The sequence below is a fragment of the Mchenga conophoros genome, linkage group LG2, assembly GCF_057382185.1.
Source record: "Mchenga conophoros isolate Kocher_MC1m ecotype Shallow Benthic linkage group LG2, M_conophoros_male_GT1.1, whole genome shotgun sequence".
Classification (NCBI taxonomy): Eukaryota; Metazoa; Chordata; class Actinopteri; order Cichliformes; family Cichlidae; genus Mchenga; species Mchenga conophoros.
The window spans coordinates 22,616,036-22,628,754 of record NC_140527.1 but is presented as its reverse complement, the minus strand read 5'-3'; the positions used below and the strand labels follow the sequence as shown (position 1 = coordinate 22,628,754).

Genomic DNA, 12,719 nt, shown 5'->3' with positions numbered 1-12,719 from the left:
AGATGGAAATGTGGAGATGATGGAGAAAGTGCGGGGGATGAGATGGAAGGAAGGGAGTTAAATTATGCAGGGAGAGGGAGAAAGAAGCCGGAAAGAGGAGATTGTGTATTACAATGCAGAAAATGATTTATTGATATTTCCTGTACACTTCAACAAGCTTGCCCACAGTTGTCAGAAGCCCCAATCCTCACCATTATCCTGATCACACCTCTGCTGCAGGCTTGCAGTGTGCGCGTATGTACATGTGTGTGTGTGTGTGTGTGTGTGTGTGTGTGTGTGTGTGTGTGTGTGTGTGTGTGTGTGTGTGTGTGTGTGTGTGTGTTATGGAGGCCTAAGCGGGTTGTACTGAAGTAGGGGCTGCCACAGTTATCAGGGCTGCTGCCTCTGTTCTGCAGCGATGTCTTTCTTACATAATGAAGGCCCCCAGGGTGCCAATGGAGAGGGGGGTTGACTGACGATGAGGGTGATACAGCAAGAGTACACAGCTGCACGTGAGAAGGCGTGCGCACACACACACACACACACACACACACACACGCACACATATATGAAGACACGCTTGACAAAAGCGCACACACGCCCTGTTGTTAGCAAACAGGCAGAAACTATGTGGCACGCTCCTGCACCCGGCAGAGGTGCAGGAGCGTCTGTACATCATTTATGTCACACTGGCATTAACATGCACGACTGCACAAGTGTGTATAAGTGGCAGTGCACACACACTCACACACACAAGCTCATAAAAGGTATTGTTATGAAGGATCCACAGAGCCTGTTTGAGCCCCACCAGTGCTAACACAGATAATGGCCTAGATCACACGCTAAAAACTAGGCCTGGCTCTGAATGCGCACGCACACACACACACACACACACACACACACACACACACACACACACACACACACACACACACACTGTCACTTTGTCTCTGTTTTGCACTCTCTCCTCTTGTCCCTTCTCTGTTTTTTTCTGTTTTCGCTCGCCTCTCCCTCTTGCTCCTTCGCTCTCTTCTTTCTGCTCTAACAGGCCACAGTCTCCTCCGCGAGGTTCCACGCTGATGTCTGTCGTTACATTTTAATGTGACCGCGCGTTTTCATTCTTTCTTCACAGTATAAGCAGCTCAGCAAAAACACGGAGCCAGTCAGCAGGGTTTAATGTAGTCATTGCTGAGACATCGGCGTCATTTAGCCAATGCTAAATGAGCCGTTGCAATAAAATATATTACAATGTGACTTTAGTCAAAATATGTCTGTTAACGCACGAACAGTTGCTGACAAAGCCTGCATTTGTGGCTGTTAATCAACATGGAGAAAGAGGTGACGTTGAGATTTTTGTTCCGCCGAAAACTCAACACACCCTGAATACGTTAACCCTCCCGGCACACACAAAGATCTACCTGATTCATATTTAGATGTTCCAGAATATCTAAAGTCACCTCAGGCTGCTGCTAGATAACTGCTACTGCATCCCCATGACACTTTTACACACCTTAAGATTGAACACAACACAGGAGAGCATGCTGAGACATCCCAGGACACTTCAGGCTGCCAAGCTGAAGGGTCTGCTTTCCATCGATTGAGAACAGCGGTTCTTACATGTTAAAACCATTTTTGCATTACAAGTTAGGAGCGATTAATATTTTAAAAGCCTTGTGCACCCCAGGCTGTCAGAGAACATAAGCCCAAAAAGGAATTACTCATGCATGCTGGTATTTGTGTGACATTATATTTATTTATAAAAGGAAACAACAGGGCTCAGGCAGTATGTGGATAAACCTCCTCCTTCAGTGTACCGTCCTGTACCGGCATATAGCACCGCACTGTTCTGAGCTGTGCTACAAAATGTACTCGGGCTGGAACATGTCATTACAAAAAGCTGCCAGCACAGTGTTAGAAGGGCTGCGGTACTCTTTTAAAACTCAAGCACACACATGAACTCAATTTGTGGATGTATATTTCTGGTTGAAGGTAAAACTGAGGCCTCAAGTGTGCATGTGTGTAACAGCGAGAGAGCCTGAGGAGGGAGAGGAGGGTAGAAGTGAGAGGGACGGAGTGTGAAACTCGTAAATTGTGAGAGCAGTGTGAAAGTAGGGCAGGTAGGAGAGAGTGAAGAGAGCAGCAGAGACACACAGCTTGGGAAAGGAACTATACTTGGGAAAACTATACTTGGTAGTTGGGGAATAGAGGCGAGAAGAGGTTCGGCACAGGCAATGGCAAACCGTTTGATGAGTGTACAGTTCAAGAGGAATGCTAGGAGATTTGAGTCCAATCTTATAGCTCTGAGCGCACGTGCAGAGGTTAAAGACAGACAGATGTAAATTACGAAGAGACCTTGTTTGGATTTAATAAAGTGATTCTGATACAAATCTGAGAAACATGCCCGTACAGCTTTTCTGTCTCAGAGCAATTTTCTGCTTGTAACAATGGAAAGCTTTCTGCAGTATGCATATGAATTTGCAAGCCTGGAGGAGAACATTAAGGCAGAGGAAATGCATTTAAGACTTACTGTACACTGATAATATACAGTATATTACACCATTGCAGGAGTCCGACCATCAGATCATCCTATAGGTCTGGCTCATGCATTTGCATACGTCTTATACGAGTCTATACTGGATCTTATTGAACAAAGAAAGTGGATCAAGTGAGAACAGGTTGGGAGGGAGCATGCCAGTGTATCCTTGAGCAAGATACTAACCCCAAGTTGCTGCCGATGTATTTGTGGGAGTCTGAATGTTTGACAGAAAGTAAACATAGAAAAAAGTGTGATTTGAGCTGTCAAGTCGAGTAGAAAAACGGTACATACGAAACAGTCCATCTACCATTTTTCCCTTTTATTTCATTAGAATTTTATGCTATGCTAGTAGCTCTGAGGTGCTTCATGCTAAATGCTAACACTAGTTGTTGTCACATCCCACCAAACACGGATGAAACCCTGACATCATCTCCCACGCTACAAGACAAAAAACTGGGCAAACATTGAAGTGCAAACGATGACGCTGTTTCCAGGAGAATAGAGGTCGAGTCACATGATCTTTTACAAAGGCTGAATAACAATCAGGTTAATGCATTTAGGGCAATTAAATGCATTTGTCAGTGACGTCTAATATGGTATGTAAATGGTAAACAGAAAGCCACACATCTTCTGCATGTGCTCACACTACTATTACCAGTGCCTTTTTAAAAAATGTAAACAGTACTTTTAAGCAAATTCTGGCCATTTAGATCAAAATTGTGGGTGACTTCACCTCCCTATCTCTGATGTCAGCATCAGACTCAGAGATTTTACTATTCAAGGATGAAGATGTATAGCTCAGCAGGACAAGAAATGGCCTGAAAGCCTGAGGTCACTGTACAGGTGTCTTTTTTTTTTCTTCATCCTTTCTACGGAGAACATTTTGTGCATTTTGAACAATAAAGAGATGGTAAAACAAATATTCTTCAACACTTGCTGCCTCTTGGCATCCAGGCAATGTTCAAGAAGCTCCTGGAACCAGCGCCATTCCCACTTTCGGTATGGAACTAACTTTCAACCATGAGTAGACGTTGAAAAAGGACCGCCACCCGAGGGCTATTCAACGGTAAAATATATGCTGGGATGCAAAGATGAATAATGTTCATGTTGTTAGTAGTACATAATCTACAGATTTTACACAAAAAGTAACAGTCCCATTTTAAAATGTTTGACTTCAGAGAGGAATTGGTTACAGCTTGGCCACTCTAAGGGGCCATAGTGCTAAACTCTGGGCTCAAAAATATCTACATCCATCTTTTATATAAAGCCCATAGTAGATTTTGAGCATTATTTTTTTAGGTACTCAAAGTTTGAACTCTTAATATACAGGAAGCAAAACAAAAAATGTTGAAGCCCAGTGGAGTTCAGGGTTGAGTTAAATTCCAAGTTAGTCCATTGTCAGCTGAGCTTTTCATTATTAACCATTTCATCCCGAAGGACATCGAATTAAATATTAACGGCTAAACTGAATGTTCTGTAACCCTGCTTGACCCTCACATACATGACGCTGACTGTGCTACCTGCCGGAGGGACTTCGGGGGTGGAAATTATTTTTCCAAGTCTGTGTGAGAAAATTATGTTTTTGTTCCTAACAAAGGCTCATTATGTGTCATTTGATGGCGATGACAAGAAAAGACCACAAATTTCTGTGTCACATCTTGTGCTGAAGGTTCAATACGCAGAATAATTTCAAGTGGTGTATTGCAACTGGCCTATCTACTCTCACCAGAGACCACGAGGAGCAGCGATTTACCGTCTTTTTTCTGAAGACAAGCACCTCAGCCACAAAGCCCAGGAAACTCTTAAATTAATTTTGGCTAAATTTAGTCAACAATGCTTGTGTTAGCATTTATTGTTAAAATGCTGACCTCATGGTTTTACTTGGTCTTTCATACCAAGTTATTATTATGCAACATTTTTGTAACCTGCCAAGGGAATGCAGACGCAAATTAGCTTTAAACTACCTCAGGTACAATGGACGAACACAAATACCAATTTAAAATAAAATAATTCATGCCTTCAGCTCTGACTGTGTGTTATGGTTCCGATGTCATGGCAAAACTTTAAATAGTCAAACGTGTAAATGGAAAGAAACTGTGCTTACTTTGATTTACAGTCAGCTCACCTTTGTTGCTATTGCATTTCTTGAAGTTAAAAAAAATTGAAAATCTTTATGTTTTACCCCAAACATGATCCTTTTTCTGACCCTGGTGCCAACCTAAACAGTAACTGAAAGCAATGGCAGCCAGCGAATTTAAACACAACTTGAGGATAAAAGTTTGAAAGTCATCAGTTCCATATGGGACTGGAAACGCAGTCTCTTGTGTGAGTGGCACGTGACTTGCTTCCACCAACCCTCCAACTGCTCTATAAATTTAAAAGCGCTTTACTGTGTTTCCATAGAGACAAATCAACAGATAAAATTTAGTAGTTCACTAACCTCCCCACCATGTGTCGCAGGAACTGCTTCTGTGCTTGTACACAAAAGAGAGAAAATTTGTCTCCAAGAGTACAAATAACTGCACTTCATGACTATTTCTTGAACTGTTGTGAGACTGTTTGGTGTGAAGATGAAGGCCTCAGCCAGAGAAACAATGGCAAAGAGCCATCTGGCAGCCACTGGTCGTATTCCCCAATCACTTGTGAATGGTTGCTGGAGGTTGCGGGCAGTCACGATGAAACCAATTGTTAAATCTCCATTCATGCAAGCCTAGAGACTGGTAACCACTAGTCACTAGGGAAGTGTGTATTCTGCAACTGGTTAGCGAGTTGTTAGTGGTAAATGAAATTGATTACAAAGAAGTACATGGTGGAGCACCAGAAACCTCCATGTGATTGCCTTGGGCTCTAGTAGACTGCTGCTGTCACCCATAGTTTGCACGAAAGACGCCGACTAGTAAGCAAATACTTGCTGACTACTCACCAACTTTGACTAGTGCAACGCAAATAGGTTGCCATTCACCTTTTTCCAGTTTCACTACAACTCAGAAAATAAATGGTGAGTGTTTGCAGACAAGTCTGTGTTTTCCATGCAGACACAGACTCTGTGTAAGTTCTTGTAATGCACTGTCAGAGTGTGTTGCTTGGATGAACCCCAGGAAGAATAGCTGCAGCACTGCTGTAGTTAATGGAGATCATAATAAGCTAACTAAACCGTGCCAACCTGCTAGCAAACAAAGCAACAACAAGGAGGTTTTTGGTGCAACACCCTCTTTACAACTGAGTTCACCTAGCAGCAGTCAGCAACAATCACTAACCGATCAGGGAACACACGTTTTTTCCTCGTGACCACAGGTTGCCAGGGGCTTCCCAACTGGTCTGTAGGCCTGTGTGGCTGAGAGGCTTTAAGAGTCTGCACATCTAAAGTGACTAAAATCTTTGCACAATGCTAAAGCTGTTTACATAAAATAGGATGGATGAATACTGTAATATACAGAAAGAAGGAAAGCGTTATCAATAAGAGTAGCTCTTACAAAGCACTCTGATGGCATCACATTGACTGGGATAAACAATAAGCTAGGCTAAATCAATCATTTCAGGATGTAGAATCGAAGCATATGTCTTAACTTTAATACTAAAACTGAGGACGTCCTAGTCAATTGCTAATGGATACTGTGCAGTGTCAAAAAAACTGTACTTAATCAGTTAATCATGAACCTTTCACGGTAACATCACCTGTCATGCACTGGCACATAAATGCATCGTGGCAGTATGACATGAAGCCCATGTATGCCCAAACATCAGCGCAAGCCTTTATACTTATAAGGAGGACACCTGAGGTCAGATGACTGTTTTTATATCCCGCGTTTTTCTGGAAGACTTGAGTAAATTATGTAACACAAGTAAGATAACTGCTTGATTAATATCAGAATTTAAGACGACTACAGACAAATGTTGATTACAGAAATGTGCTACCCCTGGCGCCTCTAATCTGGCACACTCTAACAAACTATGAAGTAGGATGCTTTTAATGATTTCCTATTTTTCTCAGTTCTCAGCAGTGTGAAGGTCTAAATAGTTTGGCTTCCGAACATCTTTGGAAAAGCCCTGCTGTTAAATATCAGGCAGCTGGGTACAACCGGCACATTAATATTAATGTAATGTGTGTTGTCATTAGGAATACATCAACGAAATACTGAGTAAAATAGCGTCTCACACACAGATATCGGCATAGTAAAGATGGTGTGTCTCTAACGTCCGCATGAGCTCAGACCACAGCGGCCACACTTCCTCAGTGAAGTGGCGGCTGGCAGTATTTCTCCCAAATGCTGCTCTAAGGCATTTTAACACTTTGTGATGCTGCCAAGTGTTTCAACCTTGGGAGGGAACTTTCCTTCCAGAAAGTACAGTCTGAGCTGTCCCCTGTCTGAGTACAGATGACAAATACAGTGAACTCCACTTTCTGGAGTGGAGTGAAAAAAGAAAAAGTTATTCATCCAAAACTGTCCACTTCGCGTGATGCATAGCGTGCGTGTGAGGTGAGACGGACCGAACGGCGCGAGATGAGCAAATAGGTGAAAGCTTTTCCGTCTTTTTTTCCTCATGCACTTTGTACTGTTTTCGTCTTCTGGCCCACTCTCCACAGCTGAACTCCCCGGTGTGGAATTTATTAGGCGCCAGAGCTGCCAGCTCAGCCAAAAATCTCCCCATTGCAGAGCACTGAGGGGGAGCCTGAGAGAAAAATCTATGACATAGCTGTCAACCAAATCTCCTAGATTTGTTTGGGCTGGCCTAATAGCCTAACTGGAGCAGAATCTGATCGGAATCCTATTGTTTTGTGTGCATCGTCCCTAATGGCTAAAGTCAATTACGGGGAACTATTTCATCAGTTTTAATAACACAGGGACACCATTCATGATCAGACAGGCTGGTGCAGGATGCAGGAAGTGACAGCAAGCGAGAACAGACAGATTGCAGAAATGACGGTAGAAGGCACCCATGATCCATCTGTCCTCGTTTGTGTCTTTCCTCCAAATGTTGTAAAATATGACTAAAGAGGTATAAAACAAAACAAACTCGTGCCTCCTAATCGGCCGGGCGTCAGATCACCGAGGCGAGAAGCAAATTGTTTTTGGAAGCAGCCAGTTAATACGAAGACAAGGTGAAAATGCTGTATCCACAATAATTAGAGCAGCATATACGTGTTACGTGCAGGCTATGAATGAACTCATTACTGTGCAATGCTGAGCCTCCCCAGACTGTAACCGTCTGATGCTCATCCAGTGACATCAAACACAGCTGATTGCACGCCTGTATATGTACGTGTTTGTATGTTAGATGTGTTGCCCTCTCCAGGACCTCATCTAAAGTGATCGCACACACACACACACACAGCTCCCAGGATCGTTTCAATCCTACTGTCTACTGTCTGTACATGAATAAATGAAGGTGTAAGAAACCGGGGGGGGGGGTTAAAGAATGAGAGCAGCAAAGAGAGAGAGGGAGTGAAAAAATTGGGGTGTATGAGAGAGATGCATCTGTTCACATGTGTGTGCGTGCGTGCGTGCGTGTGTGTTTCTACCATCTTTGACCCAGATCAGGAAACATGGATTCGTGGGTCTTTGAAGGTGGTGGAGGTGGTGGGGGGGGACAGCTAAAGATACGTTTGAAGTTGTTCAATTAATGCACAGTTCACACATGATGGACCATCTGTGTACACACACACACACACACACACACACACACACACACACACACACACACACACACACACACACACACACACACACACACACTGAAATAACGGCCCATCCCCTAACAGCCTGTCCTCATTAGACAATCCCTCTCTCCCTCTCTCTCTCTGGAGTACCTCCTCTATAAATAGCCTTTGCCCTGCCACCCTCCCCACAGGGCAAACACAGACCTGTCAAGGTAGGACCCCTGGCTCACAACAGTGATGCCACAATCCGACACACACACACAGACACACACGCACATTTCACATAGAGGAATGGGATTGTATGTTACACCAAAAGGAAATATGCCAACTTTGCCCCAAACCTTGCTAGAGGTGATGTGGTGTGTGTGCAAGTGAGTTTGAGTGTGTTTGTGTGTGGTTTATGCATGTATGAATGCATATATGCATGTGAGCATATTGGATCACTCAGCTTTGGCGAGTACTCTTCAAAAATGTAGCGATTTGTTCAAAAGGTCATGAGCTATAACAGGCATATTTGACCTTTGCACTTTGAACCAGTGCGAGGATGCAGTTCAGCACATGATATTTTCTTTACCTTAAATATGACCAGATATTAGACAGCAAAATGATAATAATAATAAGGCCTGTCCTGTATGATCTGCCAGCATGCATCCTAGCATATTAGCACAGTATCCTGAGTAAATCATGACCCAGAGCGGAAGTAACAACTGTAACAACTGAGCTAAAAAAGATGTAATGACACAACAACAGTATCATCCACTGAGTTTGCAGTGTTATTACGTACGCTTGGGACGGTCGGTGACAGGAAAGTGTTGATTTTTCTCTTCTGTCACTACTCTAGTGGTGCAGACCTTTTCACATCATTCACCTCAACTTGTCTTCAGGAGAAAAGTTGTAACTATCTGTAATAATGATGGCCCCGTTTCACTTAGCTGAGCCAGCAGAGTGCACGCTACCAGGACACTGACACTGGGACATTTAAATGAAACATAGCCATGATTAATCTTATTAGTCACACCCTGTGTTTGACAAGCCAAAATATCCACCATGAGTAAGGGCTGTCAGACTGCAGGATACCGAAAGCCCAGCAGAGTCACATTCAGGGGTATTTGTGTTTTAATTTGTGTTCTGATGGGCTGTTTTCAGCACACAACGACTAGATATTTGGGGTGTTTGGATGAAATGGGGGAAAACATGAGGGTCATTTAAGTTTGCATGGTACTTGGTACTAATGTTGTTTTTTCTCACAGCATTAGCTGCTGATTCCAGTTCAAACCACAACACCAATGGCTATTTTTCTCAACAGGTGCGCTCTAAGCTACAAGTGTCACAGTCAGCCCTGAAAGTGAGCCAGCACGCTCAACACCAGAGCCCTGAAACTAGCTGACCAATAATAAATAGGAGTCATCAGGCTAATTATATTAATTCTGCCATAAAAAAAGCATCAATAAAACAGAAGCACTGCACTTAGCATTACACATAAAGGTACATTATTTTTTGTTCTTGTGTTGTTAAACCAAGCGTTAGCCTAGCAGCATGCTACACTTTTTTAAACCCTTTCTTTGGTAAAATACACACTGTTACACATTTTATACATATATCTGCTCTTGGTGCCCATGAAAGCTTTTTAGCACCACTTGTGTGCTTTAATGGTGCCCAGCTTGTCGATTTTTATTGAGCTATTGTACCAACCTATTGTGCAAAGGTTTTTTGTTTTGTGTTTTTTTTTTTTTACATTTGAGGCATCTTAAAGGGTCTCCAATTCATTCTGTAGCCTCACAACTCCCCCCAGAATACAGCCAGCATCACAAAGAATGAGCTCACTGTCCGTACCGTCACCCAGCAGCTATGATTTCAGTGCAGTATTTGATGATAGCATTAAGTCAGTGGTCTACTTACAGATGAAAGTTCAAATTTTGAATATTTAAGATTGCTAGCTACTGACTCGTGGGTATAAGACTGTCCTGTGTCACCAGTGACCACTAGAGGAGACAACAGTTTCTAAATTATGCTGCTGAAACTATAATAGCATCAACATGGCTCTACTGTACATACAGAGGGGTTTCTGCAAAACTCTCAACATGTGTTGTCTTCAAATAGTGTGCATTACATGCAATTCAAATATAAGCCTTTTGTGACAGACACACCCACGCATACATACAAATGCACAGAGAGGGCATTGGGTTGGTTAAGTAATCAAAGAGTGTGCAAAGTCCATTAGGATGATGCTCTGCTACTCAACAGTGTGAAATACTACTCCTTCCTTTCTCTCTCTGTGTGTCCCTCTGTGCCTCCTTCTCTCTCACCCCAGCTACTTCACCTCCTCCGTGGCCTTGTCACATTTTCTCATTCCCTCTCTTCCTCACCTCGCCCCCACACTCTCTGCCTCTTTGTCCATTCCTCTCTTTATGCCTCCGTCCTTTGGTTCCATGTCTGTGCAATGCTCTCTGCTGAACATTGCTAAAAATCTATAATGTGGGGAACTACCGGGCACAGTCCATCTGCCAGAAATGCCCACTCTTTGACGACGCTCCCATCCTTGCTGTGGCTTTGTTGACTCTACAGCATTCTCACCTTGCTGATGGATCGGTGTGTTTATGACAGAAGATGCATATGAGTGTGTGTTGGTCTGTGAGATGGATGATGCACGAAGATGTAGATAATTCCGCTGCTGGCAAAAGAGCTCAGTTGACCTAACTGCATTACAACACACATGCAAAGCAGAGCTGCGAATATAAAATGATATGTGGCTTCTGCACATGTGGAGGGGAGCTGGTAACTTGAGGGTGAGGGCTGATGGGATTAATGGATGGATGCGGCAGTCAGAGAGGATCCAGGTTTCCCTGCACAGCTGCATCCATGTAGTTTTTCCACAGAGGTGCAGCACAGACATATGCACACGCAGCCCTAAATTCCTACGTGCAAAAATCTGCAAGAGCTCTCCCCCCCCCCCCCCCCCACCCCTTCTGAGCACGACGCACCACGGAATACCGGGGCATGCCCGAGCGACGCATCCAGCTGTCAGCTCCTCTTCTTCCGGCAGAGAGACCTTGCGAGTTTATTAAGGGGAGCCAGTGGGAGAGACAGAGAGGGCATCGTCGCATGTGACAGGCTGCGTGCGTGGAAGCATCGCTGCCATGCCCAGCCTCGTTGTGACCCGATAAGCACGACAATCTGTGCAAGCTCACACGGATCACAACCCAAGCAAGAGACCCTCCTCGCCTCCCCCTCCTCCTCATATAGCCGCCCGCGCATAAAGCAAACAAAAAAAGGGGAAAAGGAGAGACTCAAAACACATCAAATATTCCACAATCTAATGATGCAACAACACCATTAGAGCGTTGTGCATCATACTCATCGGGCGATGGGGGTCGGATACGCGGCTCGGCATCCATAAACTCCATTTTGTCTCTCATTTGACACTCAAGAGAAACAAGAGGAGGATGGGTGGGTGGAAGGGAGGTGGGGGGAAGCCAGGGAGACCTTAACGGAGACGTGGAAATAAGATACGCACGGGATTAGCAGAATCACCCACTGACACTCAGGGCCGTGTTTGAAAATGATAATAACGACACTACTAATAAAAACGTGGGTTTACAACAGCTGGTCGAGCCATGTCATGGTCACCGGTGGTTAAACGTTACAAGACGTTACAAGCACACACATCAGCGGCCGGTACGCCAAACTCACAGGGGGGATGACGGTGCGCACTCGGCCTGGCAAAGTTGTCCGCCTACCTGCTGTTCCAATCAATAATCTGATTTTGACTCGGATTTGATTTACAAACAAATAGAAGATAATGTAGGCCAACATATGGACGGACAGTTCGGCACATCTAACACAGAGAAGGCATCACGTGCAGTCAGATATGCAGCACACAAGCATCGATGACAGAAAGCTAAAAAAGAAAAAGAAAAAAGCCCCTTCCGAATGGCGAGCCCCCTTCAAGCAGCATCCTACCCCCCCTCACCCCCCGCGTTCTTCTTACACCGTTGCATACATGCAACATCATCCCGTGACACTATGCCCACATCCACAGCAGAAGCACGGAACGGTGGCTATCGCGGGTCGTACGCTCAACATTTATTTACCTTTATGTCTGCCTTTCGCTGTCATCGTCACACCGCTTGATGTTTCATTGGAACAAGATGCTCATCTCCCTCCCTGCTTTTACCTCTTATCACTCTCCCGGCTGTGCCTCTGTGGGGTATTATTCAGTAACGCGAAGCCACCGCTAGGAGTGGAACGCGTATGGAGCTCATGCAGCACAGGGGTGTCGCGCAAACGCTTTGGCTATACATAGAGGAAGAGACACCCCCCCCCCCCCCTCTCCACCCCCCTCAGTTAGAAAGGGGGTAATGCCACGGTGAGGGGGTGAATTCTAATAGAATAACGAGGGAAGACCCTGATTATGGCGTACCGTGCTGGATACCCCCATCCCCTTTACTCCCCCCCCCCACCTCCATCACCACCTCCCTCCCCTGAATGGTTCAGAGGCACATGCATGCTGACACGCCAGCCAAAATATGCTGTTTTTATTGTAAT

At 44.5% G+C, this 12,719-nt stretch overlaps 1 protein-coding gene across 2 annotated transcripts in view; it reads right to left on the bottom strand.

The window, feature by feature from the left end:
* LOC146581927 (protein phosphatase 3 catalytic subunit alpha-like) overlaps nt 1-12,719 on the bottom strand; it is a 35,097-nt gene that overhangs the window by 21,806 nt on the left and 572 nt on the right. The gene's annotated exons all lie outside the window — the stretch shown is intronic.